This window comes from Schistocerca americana, chromosome 2 (genome assembly GCF_021461395.2).
Source record: "Schistocerca americana isolate TAMUIC-IGC-003095 chromosome 2, iqSchAmer2.1, whole genome shotgun sequence".
Lineage (NCBI taxonomy): Eukaryota > Metazoa > Arthropoda > Insecta > Orthoptera > Acrididae > Schistocerca > Schistocerca americana.
In genome coordinates this window covers 1,060,854,352-1,060,874,971 of record NC_060120.1, presented here as the reverse complement: position 1 = coordinate 1,060,874,971, position 20,620 = coordinate 1,060,854,352, and positions in this window count along the sequence as shown.

Here is a 20,620-nt window from a genome sequence, read left to right as displayed (position 1 = left end):
CCCCCTAAACGTAAGCTTGCGAACTATGCTATACTATGGCGCTGCTTCTATTGGCGCGTGCGTCGTGTGCAACTGGCAACGCAGCAATCTCCCGCGTCTGGCCGGGCATGCGCGAGCCGCCAAGATAAAAGAATTGAACTATAGTAATGATATAACACTGTTCGTAAAGTTCGTTTTCCAGTTCTCAGTTCTTACTTGTACGAGCGCGCGCGTAACCGTCGCGGCGCGGCTGATTGTTGATAATGCGGAAACGCCATGACCGAACGCACCTTCTCACGCTCGCTACAAATAACTGGCACTTAATTGCAATCGTATATGATAACTAATTTCTGCTGATTCACATCAGTTCATTCTGGGAGACCGAACACGGCGCGGAAGACTGATACTGTACGGTACGACACGCAACGAGAGGATACACATATACTTCATCAGCAGCACTACTTATTTTTAAATTACTTCTTGATGCATTTTCCTCTAAACCATTTGCATATTTTATCACTTTACTGTAATAGCACTTGTAGGAACACCTTAACTTCCATAATAACAATGCCTCTCACATGCAGAACTACACACTACACAACATAACAGTTCAGTGACCCGCGCTCGACTCTTACAGACGCGGCTGGCCGCAAAGATACTCCACTACAATGCCAGCGATATGACAATACGCTTACACTCTGTTTAGGGAAAGTACGACCAACTTGCCATTAGCCGCCATTTTGGGCCCACTGCGCCGCTGGTGATACATTGACTTCTCTTGCATGTTTAGCCACGTATATTAAAGAAGTGCACTCAACCGTGTACTACACTGCTAAAAGTTATCAGTGGCTTCAAACAGAACGTGTCGGATGTTTAGCAACAAAAAATCTCAACAAATTTAAGCAAATGAGTCGGAAACCATTTGTTGTGGTGAGCATGAAACACAATTTTTCCCTGCTATCCTTTATTAATAGCGAAAGCAGATTTCGCTGTTGTGCTATTGAGTTTTAGCACCTGTATTCGTAATTAGCGTAAAATTGGTTCTATCCAACTGTCAACGGGACAAAAGGGTTCAAAAATGGTTCAAATGGCTCTGAGGACTATGGGACGTAACATCTGACGTCATCAGTCCCCTAGAACTTAGATCCATTTAAATCTAAGGACATCACACAATTCCATGCCCGAGGCCGGGTTCGAACCTGTGGCAGTAGCAGTCGAGCGGTTCTGGATTGGAGGGAACAACAGGGAACCAATATTAGTTCGCAAGCGCAAGGAAAAATTGTTTGCTATTTAAAAGATCTATATCGACTTACTTCTTGTTCCCACTACTCGGTACTACGAGATTTCACACAATGTCTCTTTTGTTATACGAAATAAAGCATTAGATTCAAATATACATGCGTCGTACCTTGGTAAATAGAATCGATGAATGTGCCTATATTTTTGTCAGATTTATCCCATAAAATTTTGTCTGCAAATTGTTTTATGACAATAGGAGGATGATTACGAAAGTACAAAATAATACAATATTTTCAACATGTATTTGATTAAAACTAGGCCTACGATCAAAAGTAGGCTGTAGGAAACAGCAACAACGGTACTCGTATTAATACATTGTTGACTTGTGAGCAAAATTGCAACAGTAATATTTTCTCTTCGTAACGTTAATGGTTCCTGAATGAAAGGTTGTGCATTCGATGCTTGCCTAGTGCAGTTTCTTTTTGTACTTTATATTGTGTGGAACAAAGTACAATTTATCATGGTGAGCGTCGTAAATATAAGTTTAAACCGTTCTATACAGTCCATCAGGTCAAATTTCTTATCAGTCAAGATAATTTTGTACGGTATCACTCACTATTTTTCGTTTTATGTGCTAGCAGTGGCAGTTTTACATATAAGATTCCTATTCTGCATTTAAATTACCATTAAACCATCGTATTAGCTGTTCTGACTTTTCTTGCTGTTCTAAAATGGATGGCAAACTAAGAGAAATGTAAAAAGTAGACAAAGAGAAAAGGCAAGAAATGAATAAAATTAACTGAATGGTTACGTCGAGTTCCTGCAACCTTTCCCATTGCGATCAATATTCTCCTTCTCCTTGCATCTCTCCCTTCGGAAGGAATTTTGTACAGTCCTCCTCCCTTTTCGCCTGGAAACGAACAGCGAAAAGCACCGCACAGAAGCATTATTCTACTTAAAACTTCGAAGATATTTCCTGTGCGTCACACTTAACGCTTGGGCCCTCAATGGCTGCTAATGTCACATGACGCGGTTTCAGCCAATCCTGAACTGCGAACGGCGGGAAACGCAAGGGAAAAGGATGGCCATCCTTTCCTTTACACAGAGCTTCAGCTCACCCCGTTGCCAATGAGATGTAATCAACCCCTCTCCGCAGCTCCAGCAGCGGCTGCGCGTAAGCTCTGATATTCATGCACTGACCCCATTTTGTGTGTTTGCCTTTTCGTCATATTGAAGAGATTTTCGTGGCGGTCAAGGCTCGTCATCTATGGAGGTCACTGTACTGAAGACTGACTGAATTGTAAACTTCAGTAGCTGTTTATATTTCAACACTCATATCTAATGTTAGCTGAAGATACTGCAACTACAGCGAACAAAGTTACGTATTGCTTTTACTATTTGATATTACATGTAGAATACATTAATATCTGAATTCTCTGTCCACGAACCGCATCTGCCTCTCGCTCTTGTATCCACTAAAAAACCACAAAAAGAGCAAAGGCAGTTACAACAATTAGTAATGCGATTCATGTGGTGTCACCGCCAGACACCACACTTGCTAGGTGGTAGCCTTTAAATCGGCCGCGGTCCGTTAGTATACGTCGGACCCGCGTGTCGCCACTGTCAGTGATTGCAGACCGAGCGCCGCCACACGGCAGGTCTAGAGAGACGTCCTAGCACTCGCCCCAGTTGTACAGCCGACTTTGCTAGCGATGGTTCACTGACAAATTACGCTCTCATTTGCCGAGACGATAGATAGCATAGCCTTAAGCTACGTCATTTGCTACGACCTAGCAAGGCGCTATTATCATTTGCTATTTATCTTGTGATGCATGTACCGTCAGACCGATGTTCACCAATTATGGATTAAAGTTAAGTATTCCAACAGCTACGTACTTTATTTGCTAGACTCAAATCCTTTAACTGTTCCAGACCTCACGCCAGCCTGCGTGAGCTTAAACGCGTGCCTTTCGGCTTCACCTCCTAGTGGCTTGGCTGTCTTGTCAAGTCACAGCAATTCACATGATATTTCATTGATTCCACATGCAGTATAAGTCAATCTAGTAAGTCTACAGAGACTTGCATTGAGTCACACCAGACAGTATGCGTTATTTCAATGATGTAAAGGAGGTGGGATATTGTTAGTTATGAAACTATATCGACTAATAGGCGTTATGCCGCCTGGCGTAGGCAGGAGATCTTCAGTAAAGCCTGAAGGGGCAAATGATGAAACCAATTATTTCCGTACACCACATGGCAGCGTAGTAGAAATACTAAAAAACGAAGTCACAAGGACAGTCGGCTTATTACATTCTTACGTGCGACCAGTGAATCCCAAATGGGCTTTAAAAATGATACTCCTGATACCTGTAGGCTTACTTCTAGAGAAGGATGCTATGATTCATCATCGTCAACTTCACTCAACAATCTAAGACGAAGTGTTGGAATATCTGAACGCAAATGTAGGGAACTATGGTATCTAAACAGCAGTACAGTGAATCTGGCTGAAAGTACTAAGCTTTTTGTGTTTTTGTCGTACGACGTACACGGGTAGGCAAAATAATGTGAACACCTGTACTTAGGTGCGAATGGTTTATTAATAAGGAGCTGTACCCCATTCGCTAGTAATACAGCTGCGATTCTTCTTGAACTACTGGCATATAATGATTGTATAGTCTCCAATGGAATGTTATGCCCCTCTTCGATCAGAACCTGTTCTAACCGTTGGAATAAAGGAGTCAGGATTGTAGGCTTCTTTTGGCTTTCTCCAGACGTAAATCCTGCCTGATGGTGAAAATAACGAAAACGTTGACTCGTCGGACCGTATGAAGTGCTTCCGCTGATCAGCCGTCCAGGATTTACGCTCCTGACACCATGTTTTAAGCTTCTTTGCGTTGCTTGGCGTCACTGATGGTTTCGGTATAGCAGCTCGTTCATGAATATTCGCTTTATGGAGTTCTCAGTGGACAGTGCCAATAGATACGGTTTCTCGAAGATGGCTATTGAGATCTGCAGTCACTTTAGCCGCCGTAGTTTTGTGTTGTTTCCACACAATTCGTGATAGCGTACCACCATCTCCATCATTTAGTTATGCTTTGCGCTCACTGTTACTTTTACATGATGATGTCTTCCCATGCTTTGTGTAGGCTCTCATGACTGTTGAAAAAGTTGCTCTTGAAACATTCAACAAGTTGGCCGTCGTGGTTACTGATTCTCCAGCTAACCGGTCCCCCAAAATCTGCTCTCTTTGGAACTCTGTTATATCTTTTATGGCACGTCGACCTTGGCCTCTGAATGCAAATAGAAGTGTGCGCTACTCGCAAACCATCTACATCTACATCTACATGATTACTCCGCAATTCACATTTAAGTGCTTGGCAGAGGGTTCATCGAACCACATCATACTATCTCACTACCATTCCACTCCCGAACAGCGCGCGGGAAAAACGAACACCTAAACCTTTCTGTTCGAGCTCTAATTTCTCTTATTTTATTTTGATGATCATTCCTACCTATGTAGGTTGGGCTCAACAAAATATTTTCGCATTCGGAAGAGAAAGTTGGTGACTGAAATTTCGTAAATAGATCTCGCCGTGACGAAAAACGTCTTTGCTTTAATGACTTCCATCCCAACTCGCGTATCATATCTGCCACACTCTCTCCTCTATTACGTGATAATACAAAACGAGCTGCCCTTTTTTGCACCCTTTCGATGTCCTCCGTCAATCCCACCTGGTAAGGATCCCATACCGCGCAGCAATATTCTAACAGAGGACGAACGAGTGTAGTGTAAGCTGTCTCTTTAGTGGACTTGTTGCATCTTCTAAGTGTCCTGCCAATGAAACGCAACCTTTGGCTCGCCTTCCCACAATATTATCTATGTGGTCTTTCCAACTGAAGTTGTTCGTAATTTTAACACCCAGGTACTTAGTTGAATTGACAGCCTTGAGAATTGTACTATTTATCGAGTAATCGAATTCCATCGGATTTCTTTTGGAACTCATGTGGATTACCTCACACTTTTCGTTATTTAGCGTCAACTGCCACCTGCCACACCATACAGCAATCTCTTATAAATCGCTTTGCAACTGATACTGGTCTTCGGATGACCTTACTAGACGGTAAATTACAGCATCATCTGCGAACAACCTAAGAGAACTGCTCAAATTTTCACCCAGATCATTTATATAGATCAGGAACAGCAGAGGTCCCAGGACGCTTCCCTGGGGAACACCTGATATCACTTCAGTTTTACTCGATGATATGCCGTCTATTACTACGAACTGCGACCTTCCTGACAGGAAATCACGAATCCAGTCGCACGACTGAGACGATACCCCATAGGCCCGCAGCTGGATTAGAAGTCGCTTGTGAGGAACGGTGTCAAAAGCTTTCCGGAAATCTAGAAATACGGAATCAACTTGAGATACCCTGTCGATAGAGGCCATTACTTCGTGCGAACAAAGAGCCAGCTGCGTTGCACAAGAACGGTGTTTTCTGAAACCATGCTGATTACGTATCAATAGGTCGTTCCCTTCGAGGTGATTCATAATGTTTGAATACAGTATATGCTCCAAAACCCTACTGCAAACCGTAGTGTACATGCACAGTCCAAAGTGATACGTGCCTTACTTCCGTTGTTGCGAGTCAAACTTAACTATTCTATTACTACCACTGTTCGCATTATTTTGCCTATCCCTGTGTTTGGCAAAAGTCTCAGCCGATAATGTCTCCGATACTGGGTGGTCGATTAGATCAACCTTGTGCTTGTGTAAATTACTCAATAACGTTTCTTTAACTCTTCATTGTGCATCCGTTTTTTTTCAGTTGTTTGTATTATTCTGCTGTCAGTACCGTTAACATTCTGACAAGGCGTTCATGATGGAAGGAAATGAAAGTTTCAGTACTAGATTCTGACCATGTGCGGGATGGGTCAGAGAAGAAAGTAAATACGTTTCACTGTGGGAATACGGACGGAGTTAGAATTTTCAATTGGTGTATGACCGCAAATTTCTGAATAACATGCAATATGCATACACGAAATCTCGCCAAATTAAGCAAGAGTCCATATATATTTCTTCAATCTAAAATTCATAATAACCAGAAAGAAAATTTAAAATATACCTTCTAGGGAAAGTAACTTCTCCAAATATCCGTGGAAAATGATTTAGCAACAAGTCGTGGCATATAAGCTGTATAAGCTGAATCACGAAGACAAGAAGTTCAGTTTATTGTGTGAGATTACATATGAGCCACTGATATACCCCTGTTTATGCCGTAACAGCTGTACTGGGTTATCTAACTGATAATCAATTCACCCCCAAAAGTATCTGTCTCACATAACAGGTAACTAAATGAATTTAATTTATTAAACAGGGGTGACCCAGGCAAATGCGAAATGCAGGTATCGTAACTCGCAAAATGAAACAGATAGGAAGTTTCGTGTTACTACTGAATGAACCAACGATCCGAATGGAAACCTTTTTATTACAATTTGCTGTGGGCTTCAAGCTAAACACAAGTGCAGAAGACCATCAAATAGTTACGTTTTTAACCCTTTGTTTCCTGACATAAGAAAAAATTTACTTTTTAACATTTTCTTTGCAGACTTTATGCTATTGTGGCCTCAAATGACGGTAGGATTTTTTGTAAAATTTTATTTTATTTTTCACAACTTTTTTCTCTCCTGGTACTCAGAAGTACCGTCAGACTCCATGGACAGAATCACAATATGCGCAGAAAAATGCTCCAATTTTTATAACTTGTACTTTATTCCACATAAATATTAAATATTTTTACATTACAAAATTAATTAACAGAAATATGGTATTTTTGAATGTTTTTTTAAATTTCGCATAAATTTATTCTAGAGCAACTTCACAATACATAGTAACTTAGCTATACATTTATGACAGTATATACATATCACATATTTAGTGTTAGTGATACCTCATGAAATTGTAGGAAACAGTTCTTTTTCTCATTGTAGCACAAATACACTTTACATGTGCTACGTTGTGAATATGCTGTCGACTGAATTTTATTTTTCGCACACATTTCGCATCGTCCTCTTTTACAACTGAACACTACAAAATGGTTTTCTCAGTTGCCAAGACGTACATTCTTCGGGACAGAAAAGTTATCCTTCCTTCTCTTTGGGGGAGTTATTTCATATTTACCAGAGTTTCTCTTTTTGAGATTTGGCACTTGCTGTTCATTCATTAGCCCTAGTGCCACAGCACTCCTGAATTCCAGCAGTGGCAGTGCCCCATGTAGATCACTGAAAATTACGGAAGCATTGACAAAAGCAATTTCTATTGCTCCCCAGGAGAGACGGTGCCACCATTTCTTTGACCGCCTGTCAAGACCATAAGTTGAACGTAATCTGTCTGCATGATCCACACCACCCATGTGTTTATTGTAACCACATACAATAACTGGTCATGGTATAGTCATATTAGTTCCATCTTTCTGTTTTCTTGTCACTACGCTCTGTTCAGTGCCATGGAAGTTTGACGCAAAATACACTACTTTATTTTCCCTTCTTTGAAATACTGTTAGGTCTAACGATGAATCTCTGTGATTTGATTCCCCACGGTTTAGACATTTTTATTTAGGTAAATTACCTGGCAAACCTTTCCTGTTTCTTCTAATTGTTCCACAGGCAAATCTATTTACGGATTTCTGTGTGAGAAAAAGTGGACAGAACAACTAGTGAGAGGTAACGCGTTGTTGCTACAATAAAGTGTTCGCACAGCCTGACGGTACTAATAAGTCCGCCGTATAATTTCCACTTTATCTCATTCACTTCTAACGTAATGCTACAAACTATTATAAAAAACAAAGAAGGTAAGTACGTACAATGGAAAACTCAACGGAAGTTTCAATAAATTGCACACAAATTCAGGCAACACCATGGAAACAAGCACATACAATCTTCTGTTTTCACAGCAGCGCGCGAAAAGCAATTTCAAGCTCTGACCGCCAGAGAGGTGTATGTATTGCACAATAACATCTATGAAACAGTAGAGCAGAGTTACTGTTACGTACCGACAGGCTTTCAGATCACGAAACTGCACCACGAGAAAATAATGAGAGTCAAAACTTACTGGTAGGAATTAAAATAAAAGTACCTTTCCTAAGTGTTGTGACTTGGCAAGACAGCCAAGCCACTAGGAGGTAGCCGAAAGGCACGCGTTTAAGCTCACGCAGGCTGGCGTGAGGTCTGGAACAGTTAAAGGAGTTGAGTCTAGTAAAAGAGTACGTAGCTTCTGGAATACTTAACTTTAATCCATAATTGGTGAACATCGGTCTGACGGTACATGCATCACAAGATAAATAGCAAATAATAATGGCGCCTTGCTAGGTCGTAGCAAATGACGTAGCTTAAGGCTATGCTAACTATCGTCTCGGCAAATGAGAGCATCATTTGTCAGTGAACCATCGCTAGCAAAGTCGGCTGTACAACTGGGGCGAGTGCTAGGAAGTCTCTCTAGACCTGCCGTGTGGCGGCGCTCAGTCTGCAATCAGTGACAGTGGCGACACGCGGGTCCGACGTATACTAATGGACCGCGGCCGATTTAAAGGCTACCACCTAGCAAGTGTGGTGTCTGGCGGTGACACCACACTAAGGCTAGCGAGTCTCAGGTGAAAATTATTTCCATACAGTGCTCCCACTACGGATCACAGTTTTCACTCTATCTTTTTGCGTGTGAGCATTGTGCATGGTTTCCAGCACCAGTGACAGTGATTCTTGCGAGTGTCAACCTATCAGGTACTTTATAATAATGCAACAATCTCCAGTTCTATACTGAAATGCAATAATACAGTCGGTCGGGTTTTCAGGCTGGAGTTCAAAAGAAGCAGTTCTGAGTCCCACAACTGTCCTGTTTGGAGTCTCTCCCAATCAGCCCTTCACGTACATACAGCGATTTCGGTTCTCCTATTCTAGCTTTTAATTGTATTAGCTGGTTTTACCATTCCGTAGCAGAGTCAACAATAGCGTAATGAACTAGATGCCAGCTGGTGCCATGTTCTTAGACATGAAAGAACTGGATGGTTTCTTGTTTCATTCCACTTCAAACATAGTATTTTTGCACTGCTTAGGTGTTGCGTTTTTTCAGAATACTGGCTCCTGCAGAGGCAGCGCACCACTACAGTGCACTCCCACATTGTATGTTTGTGGCACATCTCTTGGTTGCCAGCGGATTGTCCACCATGAAAAAAGATACAATGGCTTTCCGTCATTTAGAACATAAAACAGACGGTTAAAATATCTTGTCGGTCCTACTTTTACCCTGCGTAGTGTAGAAACTCGATGTGGCATGGACTCAACAAGTCGTTGGAAGTCCGCTGCACAAATAATGAGCAGTACTGCCTCTGTAGCCGTCCGTAATTGGGGAGGTGTTGCTGGTGTAGGATTGTGTGCACGAACTGACCTCTCGATTATGATGCATAAATATTCGATGGGATCCATGTCGCGCTACGTAGGTGGCCGAACCATTAGCTCGAATTGTCCTGAATGTTCCTCAAACCAATCGCGAACAATTGTAGCCCGATGACATGGCGCATTATAGTCACCCATATCCACAAAGAGTCCATCGTTGTTTGGAAACATTACGTGCGTGGATGGTTGCAAATCTTCTTTCAGTAGCCGTACATCCAGAGGAGACAGCCCATTCAACAATGGAGCCACCGCCAGCTTGCATAGTGCCTTGTTGACAATTTGGATCCATGGCTTCTGTGGTCTGCGCCAGATTCGAACCTACCTTCAACTCTTATCAACTGAAATCGCACCTCACCTGACGAGGCCACGGTTCCAGTCAAAGTCCACCCTATACGGTCTCGAGCGCAGTAGAGGCGCTGCAGGCGATTCGTGCTGCTAGAAAAGGCACTTGCGTTGGTCGTCTGCTGGCATAGCCCATTAAAGCCAAATTTCGCCACTCTGTCGTAACGGATAAATTCGTCGTGCGCCCCACATTGACTTCAGCCGTTATTTCACGTAGTTGTGGTTGTCTGTTAGCACTAACAACTCTGCCCAAACGCCGCTGCTCTCGGTCGTTAAGTGAAGGCTACTGCGTTGTCCGTGGTGAGAGGCAATGAATGAAATTGGGTATTCTCGGCACACTCTTGACACTGTGGATCTCGGAGTATTGAATTCACTATTTCCGAAATGGAACGTCCCAGACGCCGAGCTCCAACTTTCATTCTGCGTTCAAAGTCTGTTAATTCCCATAGTGCCGTCATAATCACTTCGGAAACCTTTCTACATGATTCACCTGAGTACAAACGACAACTCTTGTACTTTTATACCTTGTGTACGCGATACTACTGCACCTGTGTACGTGCATATCTCTATCTCATGAATTTTGTAACCTCAGTGTATACTGATCCCAGACTTTCCACCTGACTTCTCATCCCCTGGTGATGTTTATCCTTTGAAAAGGCCTGCAGCGCCTCTTAATGGCACGACACTGACTCTGTCCCCTCGTCAGGTGGTCTCTACTGAACCTGCACGCAATAGCACTTTCAAACATATTTAAAAACCTGCAGAAGAAGCATTTAACATGGAAATATGGTAATTAGCTACAACAGTCACTAAGATTTTTCGTCCCATTTCTAACTTCGCCTTATCGTAGGTTCGCACGGTATATTAATTTATTGGAGTTTAATCATGTTACATAACGATATCGACAATCGACTATAATCAGCATATTAATTGAGAGGAATATCTTTTTAAACAATGTTCCACATCCCACAGTTATCTGAAAACCGACATTACATCTGCCAAAGCTATTTTGTATGTTAATAGGCTTGCCACATGTAATTGTAAGTACTAACAAACCTAAAAACATATTGCTCCTAATAGCTATAATTATTAGCTGTTATAATTATTAAACGCGACTGTCTGAAAATTGTTCCGTGGTAGAACATTCACCCCCGCTCACACAAGTAGCCCTTATACCCCTAATTCCTTTAAGAATCGAATTCCAATGTACGAAATAGTTTGATGTGTATAATTACTTCACAAATGAGTCAATGTGTTACATATTCATGTCCTCAAAAACCATATGTGTCGTACGATGATACAATTTAGTACGTACCTCTAGTGGCGTATGTGGATACTGCCTGCAAAATTTGCAGCGAATAGTTATCAGTATCGAAATAATAAAGGAAAACTTACGGTCTGATGCTGAAGCTTTAAGCGAGAAAATATTTATAAAAGGTCTGTTGGAGGCTTCAGAGTGCTCTCACTATCGCACATTCGATGAGTACAATCTACATAATCTGCGCTCCGTTTCTAAGGAAAGCCAGTTTCTCACGCATCACAATGTTTATAACGTATCTCCTGAACAGTACGCCGTTCAGTGACGTAATTTGTCAGTGGTCCATGTGGATACCGTCAGCAGAAGTTGTTGCTAGTAGAGAGAGTGTAACTAAGTACTAAATTAAAACGTCATAACTGATGCTGCAGTTTTACTGTGTTAAGCCCAAAACTGTAGTACGAGATAAATGTTTTCATTTGATTATTTTTTCGAGAGTAAAAATTGTTGGAAGCCGTTAAGTGCTCTATTTCTATTACTCGATGAATATAATCCGGGTACTGAGTTACACTATGACAAAAATTGTACACAGTTTTGAACCTAATTATTTGACTTAATTTGTTAAATCTTTAACGTACAATTACACTTATTCATGCGTACATTACGAGAGAATTTTAAATTCTTAAGTTAGGTCAATAGTTATGTGAAATACCGGAAACCAAATTTGTACGAGCCTGAAAGTCGCTATACAGGCCATTTGGTAATACAGATGCATAAGCAAGAAGCTCTCTAAGGCCCACAAAAACATAAAACATTTAACTCTAAACTGTCCGCATAACCTTCTAATAAAAATTTTATTTGTCGTGCTGTAACATCGTGTGCACATTAACAATAACTACTTGTTGAGTCTAGAATAGTACTCACACTGTTCTTTCTTCTTTACCTCTGTGTTCTCCCTTTCTTACGTTTATCAGTCAATGCATTGTCTTTTCTCAACATTCGTATTACGGAAGATATAGTCCTACAACGGTCTAAGTGTCGAATTTTACACCGTATCATCTGACACCACCCGCTTGGTGGTAAGTTGCATTATTAGAAAGGGCGACAGGAACTGCTACTCACCTAATTTGAGGATCGTGGACATAATGGTCAGTGACAGCGAGAAACCTGCTCCTGTGGTGGAAGTACAATGATCGATTTCTATCTTCTCGATAAACTCAGAGTCAAAGCTCATGAAGCAGGATACAATTAGTATCAAGTAAAATCGTCAGAAAACCTGGAAACAAGGAAATTAAATTTGTGTCTAGCGGACACGCAGCCCAATGCATTGCTTCCATGAAATTGGAGGATTTGCGTTTTAGGACCGCTGCAGATGAATTTTACGACGAGTAGTTTGGCCTGCTTAATCGGTAGCCATCTAATTCATGCACTCGGGCGAAATCTGATGTGCGCGTATGTCCCCATCAGACTTTTTTCCGGTATGTTTTACTGATTAGAAACGCGGTGAAATCTGCTACAGAATGTATCCACAGCTATTTGTTACACACCATACTGAATTGTGAACACGGAGAAAAGTTATGAGTGCACGTGCCTGCCAGAAGTGTGTCGTTGATTCCTTCGCATTTAATACTTTACAATAAATTCGCAAATTTGTCCCATGCTAAAGACATGCCGGGAAATGCATCACAGAGCTGACGCATCAAAGTTCCATGGACTTGTTATAGGCTGAAATCAGTATGAAATTATCTGCTGAGAGGAGCATCTTCAAAAACGCTTTATTGGCTGGCATATGGTTACTTACTGTGCAACAGGTTTCTTCCATTGTGTTACAATGGAAGGATGTCTTTGCTTTTCACAATTCTGTCTAGAATACCATCTGGCACATCGCTTCTTTTTTTTAAAAAAAATCTCACTTTGACAGGTATGAAGTAAGTTGGTACTCCATAAAAACCACTTTTGATATCTTTTTCATTTTTACAGTCTATAATGTGCTGGCGTAAGATGTCGCCAGGGCACTGGCCAGCAAAGGAGTTGCAAGAAGATCGACAATAGGCACTAAATCAAGTGCGCCTGTCAGGAGAGAGGCCAAATACAGACCTGCAAGCAATGCGCCGCATCGCCCTCTCGACCGCCAGTATTTAGATCACCGCTGCGGACCAGAGCGCCCGATCAGTCACAGAGTCAATTGTAGACTAGCAGTCTCAGTTCCTATTTCAGTTACTAGCTCAGTCACTACTCTAGTTGGCACCTATCATTTCATCACCGGTTACGAGAGTGTGTTTGTAGGGGGACTTATTCTTTACTAGCAATGAAGCTGACGTGGATTATTATGGAAGAGCTTGTACTAAAACACATGTACTATCATAATGGTAAGTAGCTTTCTGTTCTGTTTAATAAAGAGCCCTCTTAATACAAGCATGCGGTTTGTGTTGCAGAAGGATATCGACCACCAAACAATATCCTCTTCCTTGCTTCCCATGGTACAAGACTCTACAGGGTCAACGACGACACAAAATCTAAATGATTAAATATGCATTGTGAGAATCAAAGAAATAAAAAGAAAGAAAACCAAAAAAGATCAACACTGTGGATCAAACAGGCATCCAGAAGATACATAGTTAGACCTTCTGATCACTTTTCTCCTTGTTCAAAACAAAAGTTATTTGATATCAAATTGAAATATACAAGTTCTTAATTTTTCTGGATATAATTGCTATTGCCGCAGTATAATAAAAGTAATTTGGATTCATCTATGCAAACGATTTTTCAATTGATGTGTACAAAATGGTTCAAATAGCTCTAAGCACTATGAGACTTAACATCTGAGGTCATCAGTCCCCTAGACTTAGAAACTACTTAAACCTAACTAACCTAAGGACATCACACACATCCATGCCAGAGAAAGGATTCGAACATGCGACCGTAACAGGTGCACGGTTCCGGACTGAAGCCCTTAGAAACGCTCGGCCACATGCCGGATTGATGGGTGGAAAGTATAATAGTAATGACAATATATAAGAAGAAACTGCAAAAAGGTGGGAATCTGAGGAGATGGAACCTGGATAAACTGAAAGAACCAGAGGTTGAATAGAGCTTCAGGGACAGTATTAGGGAACGATTGACAAGAATGGGGGAAAGACATACAGTGCGAGAAGAATGGGTAGCTTTGAGAGATGAAATAGTGAAGGTAGCAGAGGATCAAGTAGGTAAAAAGAGAAGGGCTAGTAGAAGTCCTTGGGTAACAGAAGAGATATTGAATATAATTGAAGAAAGGAGAAAATATATAAATGCAGTAAATGATGCAGGCAAAGAGGAATACAAACGTCTCATAAACGAGATCGGCAGGAAGTGCAAATTGGCTAAGCAGGGATGGCTAGAGGACAAAGGTAAGGATGTAGAGGCTTATCTCACTAGGGGTAAGATAGATACTGCCTACAGGAAAATTAAAGAGACCTTTGGAGAAAAGAGAACAACTTGCATGAATATCAAGAGCTCAGATGCAAACCCAGTTCTAAGCAAAGAAAGCAGAAAGGTAGAAGGAGTATACACAGTGTCTATACAAGGGCGATGTTCTTGAGGACAATATTATAGAAATGAAAGAAGATGTAGATGAAAATGAAATAGGAGATATGATACTACGTGAAGAGTTTGACAGAGCACTGAAAGACCTAAGTCGAAACAAGGCCCCAGGAGCAGACAACATTCCATTAGAACTACTGACAGCCTCGGGAGAGCCAGGCCTAACAAAACTCTACCATCTGCTGAACAAGATGTATGAGACAGGCGAAATACCCTCAGACTTCAAGAAGAATATAATAATTCCAATCCCAAAGAAAGCAGTTGTTGACAGATGTGAAAATTACCGAACTATGAGTTTAATAAGCCACGGCTGCAAAATACAAACACGAATTCTTTACAGACAAATGGAATAACTGGTAGAAGCCGACCTCGACGAAGATCACTTTGGATTCCGTAGAAATGTTGGAACATGTGGGGCAATATTTAACCTACGACTTATCTTAGAAAATAGATTAAGGAAAGGCAAATCTACGTTTCTACCATTTGTGGACTTGGAGAAAGCTTTTGACAGTATTGACTGGAATACTCTCTTTCAAATTCTGAAGGTGGCAGGGGTAACATACAGGGAGCAGAAGGCTATTTACAATTTGTACCAGATGGCAGTTGTAAGAGTCGAGGGGCATGAAAGGTAAGCGGTGGTTGGGAAGGGAGTGGGACATTGTTGTAGCCTATCCCCGATGTTATTCAAACTGTATATTGAGCAAGCAGTAAAGGAAACAAAACAAAAGGAAAATTCGGAGTAGGAATTAAAATCCACGGAGAAGAAATAAAAACTTCGAGGTTCGCCGATGACATTGTAATTCTGTCAGAGACAGCAAAGGACCTGGAAGAGCAACTGAATGGAATGGATAGTGTCTTGAAAGGAACCCAAACTGATCTTCGCCGAGGTCGGCTTCTAGCAGTTTCTCCATTCGTCTGTAAAGAATTCGTGTTAGTATTTTGCAGCTGTGGCTTATTAGGCTGTTGGAGTATACCACCACATTTTACAAAATTGGCACTTTGTCCAATGGAGGAACAATTCAGTAGTCGATGACTGTATCAGCATGACAATGCACCCTGTCATAAACAACATATGGGAGACGTTGTTTGTGGACAACACAATTCGTGAAATGGACTGGCTTGCCCAAACTCCCAACATAAATCGAGCAGCTGTGAGATGAGTTGAAATGTCAACTTCAATCCAGACCTCCAAGTCCAAGAACACTACCTTAGCCCGTTTCGGCACACAACGAAAAATGAGCTGTCATTTCTGCACATGTTCAGATACCTTACTGGAAGTGTCCCAGGAGCAGTTCAAACCATCTTAAAGATAGGGTGTTGAACCATCCCATATTAAGGTTTACTTACAGGCATTCCGGTGCTGAAATATTGTAGCTTCCTTAGACTCATCTGCCAACGGCCTTCCCGCAGTGGTAACACCAATTCCCGTCAGATCACCAACGTTAAGGGCTGTCGGTTTGGGCTAGCACTCGGATGGGTGACCATCCGGTCCGCCGAGCGCTGTTGGCAAGCGGGGTGTACTCAGACCTTGAGAGGCAAACTGAGGAGCTACTTGTTGAGAAGTAGCGGCTCCAGTCTCAGAAACTGACGCACGGTCGGGAGAGCGTTGTGCTGACCACATGCCTCTCTCCATATCCGCATCCAGTGAAGCATATGGGCTGAAGATGACACTGCAGCTGGTGGGTACCGTCGAGCTTCCATGGCCTGTTCGGGAGGAGTTTAGTTTAGTTTAGCCTCATCTTCCCCATGAACCATGGACCTTGCCGTTGGTGGGGAGGCTTGCGTGCCTCAACGATACAGATAGCCGTACCGTAGGTGCAAATACAACGGAGGGGTATCTGTTGAGAGACCAGACAAACGTGTGGTTCCTGAAGAGGGGCAGCAGCCTTTTCATTAGTTGCAGGGGCAACAGTCTGGATGATTGACTGATCTGGCCTTGTAACACTAACCAAAACAGCCTTGCTGTTGTGGTACTGCGAACGGCTGAAAGCAGGGGGAAACTACAGCCGTAATTTTTCCCGAGGGCATGCAGATTTACTGTATGGTTAAATGATGATGGCGTCCTCTTGGGTAAAATATTCCGGAGGTAAAATAGCCCCCCATTCGGATCTCCGGACGGGGACTACTCAGGAGGACGTCGTTATCAGGAAAAAGAAAACTGGCATTCTGCGGATCGGAGCGTGGAATGTCAGATCCCTTAATCGGGCAGGTAGGTTAGAAAATTTAAAAAGAGAAATGGATAGGTTAAAGTTAGATATAGTGGGAAATAGTGAAGTTCGGTGGCAGGAGGAACAAGACTTCTGGTCAGGTGAATAGAGGGTTATTAACACAAAATCAAATAGGGGTCACGCAGGAGTAGGTTTAACAATGAATAAAAAAATAGGAGTGCGGGTAAGCTACTACAAACAGCATAGTGAACGTATTATAGTGGCCAAGATAGACACGAAGCCCATGCCTACTACTGTAGTACAAGTGTATATGCCAACTAGCTCTGCAGATGACGACGAAATTGAAGAAATGTATGATGAGATTAAATAAATTATTCAGGTAGTGAAGGGAGACGAAAAATTAGTAGTCATGGGTGACTGGAATTCGACAGTAGGGAAAGGGAGAGAAGGAAACATAGTAGGTGAATATGGATTGGGGCTAAGAAATGAAACAGGAAGCCGTATGGTAGATTTTTGCGCAGAGTATAACTTAATCATAGCTAACACTTGGTTCAAGAATCATAAAAGAAGGTTGTATACATGGAAGAATCCTGGAGATACTAAAAGGTATCAGATAGATTATATAATGGTAAGACAGAGATTTAGGAACCAGGTTTTAAATTGTAGGACATTTCCAGGGCAGATGTGGACTCTGACCACGATCTATTGGTTATGAACTGTAGATTAAAACTGAAGAAATTGCAAAAAGGTGGAAATTTAAGGAGATGGGACCTGGATAAACTGAAAGAACCAGAGGTTGTACAGAGTTTCAGGGAGAGCATAAGGAAACAATTGACAGGAATGGGGGAAAGAAGAATGGGTAGCTCTGAGGGATGACGTAGTGAAGGCAGCAGAGGATCAAGTAGGTAAAAAGACGAGGGCTAGTAGAAATCCTTGGGTAACAGAACAAATATTGAATTTAATTGATGAAAGGAGAAAATATAAAAATGCAGTAAATGAAGCAGGCAAAAAGGAATACAAACGTCTCAAAAATGAGATCGACAGGAAGTGGAAAATGGCTAGAGGACAAATGTAAGGATGTAGAGGCTTATCTCACTAGGGGTAAGATAGATACAGCCAACAGGAAAATTAAAGAGATCTTTGGAGAAAAGAGAGCCACTTGCATGAATATCAAGAGCTCAGATGGAAACACAGTTCTAAGCAAAGAGGGGAAAGCAGAAAGGTGGAAGGAGTATATAGAGGGTCTATACAAGGGCGATGTACTTGAAGACAATATTATGGAAATGGAAGAGGATGTAGATGAAGATGAAATGGGAGTTACGATACTGCGTCAAGAGTTTGACAGAGCACTGAAAGACCTGAGTCGAAACAAGGCCCCCGGAGTAGACAACATTTCATTAGAACTACTGACGGCCTTGGGAGAGCCAGTCCTGACAAAACTCTACCATCTGGTGAGCAAGATGTACGAGACAGGCGAAATACCCTCAGACTTCAAGAAGAATATAATAATTCCAATCCCAAAGAAAGCAGGTGTTGACAGATGTGAAAATTACCGAACTATCAGTTTAATAAGTCACAGCTGCAAAATACTAACGCGAATTGTTTACAGACGAATGGAAAAACTGGTAGAAGCCGACCTCGGGGAAGATTAGTTTGGATTCCGTAGAAATGTTAGAACACGTAAGGCAATACTGACCTTACGACTTATCTTAGAAGGAAGATTAAGGAAAGGCAAACCTACATTTCTAGCTTTTGTAGACTTAGAGAAAGCTTTTGACAATGTTGACTGGAATACTCTCTTTCAAATTCTAAAGGTGGCAGGGGTAAAATACAGGGAGCGAAAGGCTATTTACAATTTGTACAGAAAGCAGATGGCAGTTATAGAGTCGACGGGCATGAAAGGGAGGCAATGGTTGGGAAGGGAGTGAAACAGGGTTGTAGCCTCTCCCCGATGTTATTCAATCTGTATATTCAGCAAGCTGTAAAGGAAACAAAAGAAAAATTTGAAGTAGGTATTAAAATCCATGGAGAAGAAATAAAAACTTTGAGGTTCGCCGATGACATTGTAATTCTGTCAGAGACAGCAAAGGACTTGGAAAAGCAGTTGAACGCAATGGACAGTGTCTTGAAAGGAGGATATAAGATGAACATCAACAAAAGCAAAACGAGGATAATGGAATGTAGTCGAATGAAATCGGGTGATGCTGAGGGAACTAGATTAGAAAATTAGACACTTAAAGTAGTAAAGGAGTTTTGCTATTTGGGGAGCAAAATAACTGATGATGGTCGAAGTAGAGAGGATATAAAATGTAGACGCAATGGCAAGGAAAGCGTTTCTGAAGAAGAGAAATTTGTTAACGTCGAGTATAGATTTAAGTGTCAGGAAGTCGTTTCTGAAAGTATTTGTATGGAGTGTAGCCATGTATGTAAGTGAATCATGGACAATAAATAGTTCGGACAAGAAGAGAATAGAAGCTTTCGAAATGTGGTGCTACAGAAGAATGTTGAACATTAGGTGGGTAGATCACGTAACTAATGAGGAGGTATTGGGTTGGGGAGATGAGACGTTAGTGGCACAACTTGACTAGAAGAAGGGATCGGTTGGTAGGACATGTCCTGAGGCATCAAGGGATCAGAAATTTAGCATTGGCGGGCAGTGTGGAGAGTAAAAATCGTAGAGGGAGCGCAAGAGATGAATACACTAAACAGATTCAGAAGGATGTATGTTGCAGCAGGTACTGGGAGATGAAGAAGCTTGCACAGGATAGATTAGCATGGAGAGCAGCATCAAACCAGTCTCTGGGAATACACTAAACAGATTCAGAAGGATGTATGTTGCAGCAGGTACTGGGAGATGAAGGAGCTTGCACAGGATAGATTAGCATGTAGAGCTGCATCAAACCAGTCTCAGGACTGAAGAACACAAGAACAACAACATCTGACATAATCAGATGGCTCTCCATTAAACTTGTTTACCTTATTAATGTTTATCTTTCGAACGACTTTCAAAAGGCTATCCAATATCACTTGTCCTTCCAAGTACTTTTTCGCCTCTGACAGAATTACATGATGTTGCATTCCCTAATTTCGTCTTGGTTTATGTTATTGTTTGCCCTATATACTTATGGGTGAATGTTTACAAGTCTTTCTCATTCTTTTCTCAACTACCGCTTTTCTTTCATCTCCTTCGACTCTTGCAAAAGCAGCGTAGTTTCTGTATAAACATCGGGTAAAATTTCGCTAACTGATGGCTTCATAATTTTAATGAATGTATTGAGTCTGCATTGCAGAAAGCTGTTTCCTAATCCTGTAGAGGGTAACGTAGTATAGGTGTAAATGCTAGCATACGGTAGATCTTGCTCCAAACGGAAATTACTGGAGTAGCACTCAGTTCCCGCATCGCAGACGGAGAGGCCCAGAGTGCTCCAGTTGAACACAGGTGCTGCAACTGTTCGCCTGCCCCCACCTCCCACGGCGCTGAATAACGCCCGGTGTACGTCACACTGGCACCGGGTTCGCCACCCCGGCCCGCACGCCGTAAACTCCCCACCTGGTCGAGATAAGGGCTGAGGGGTGGCGCCGGCGCCGGCACTGGCGTCGCACACTGACGCT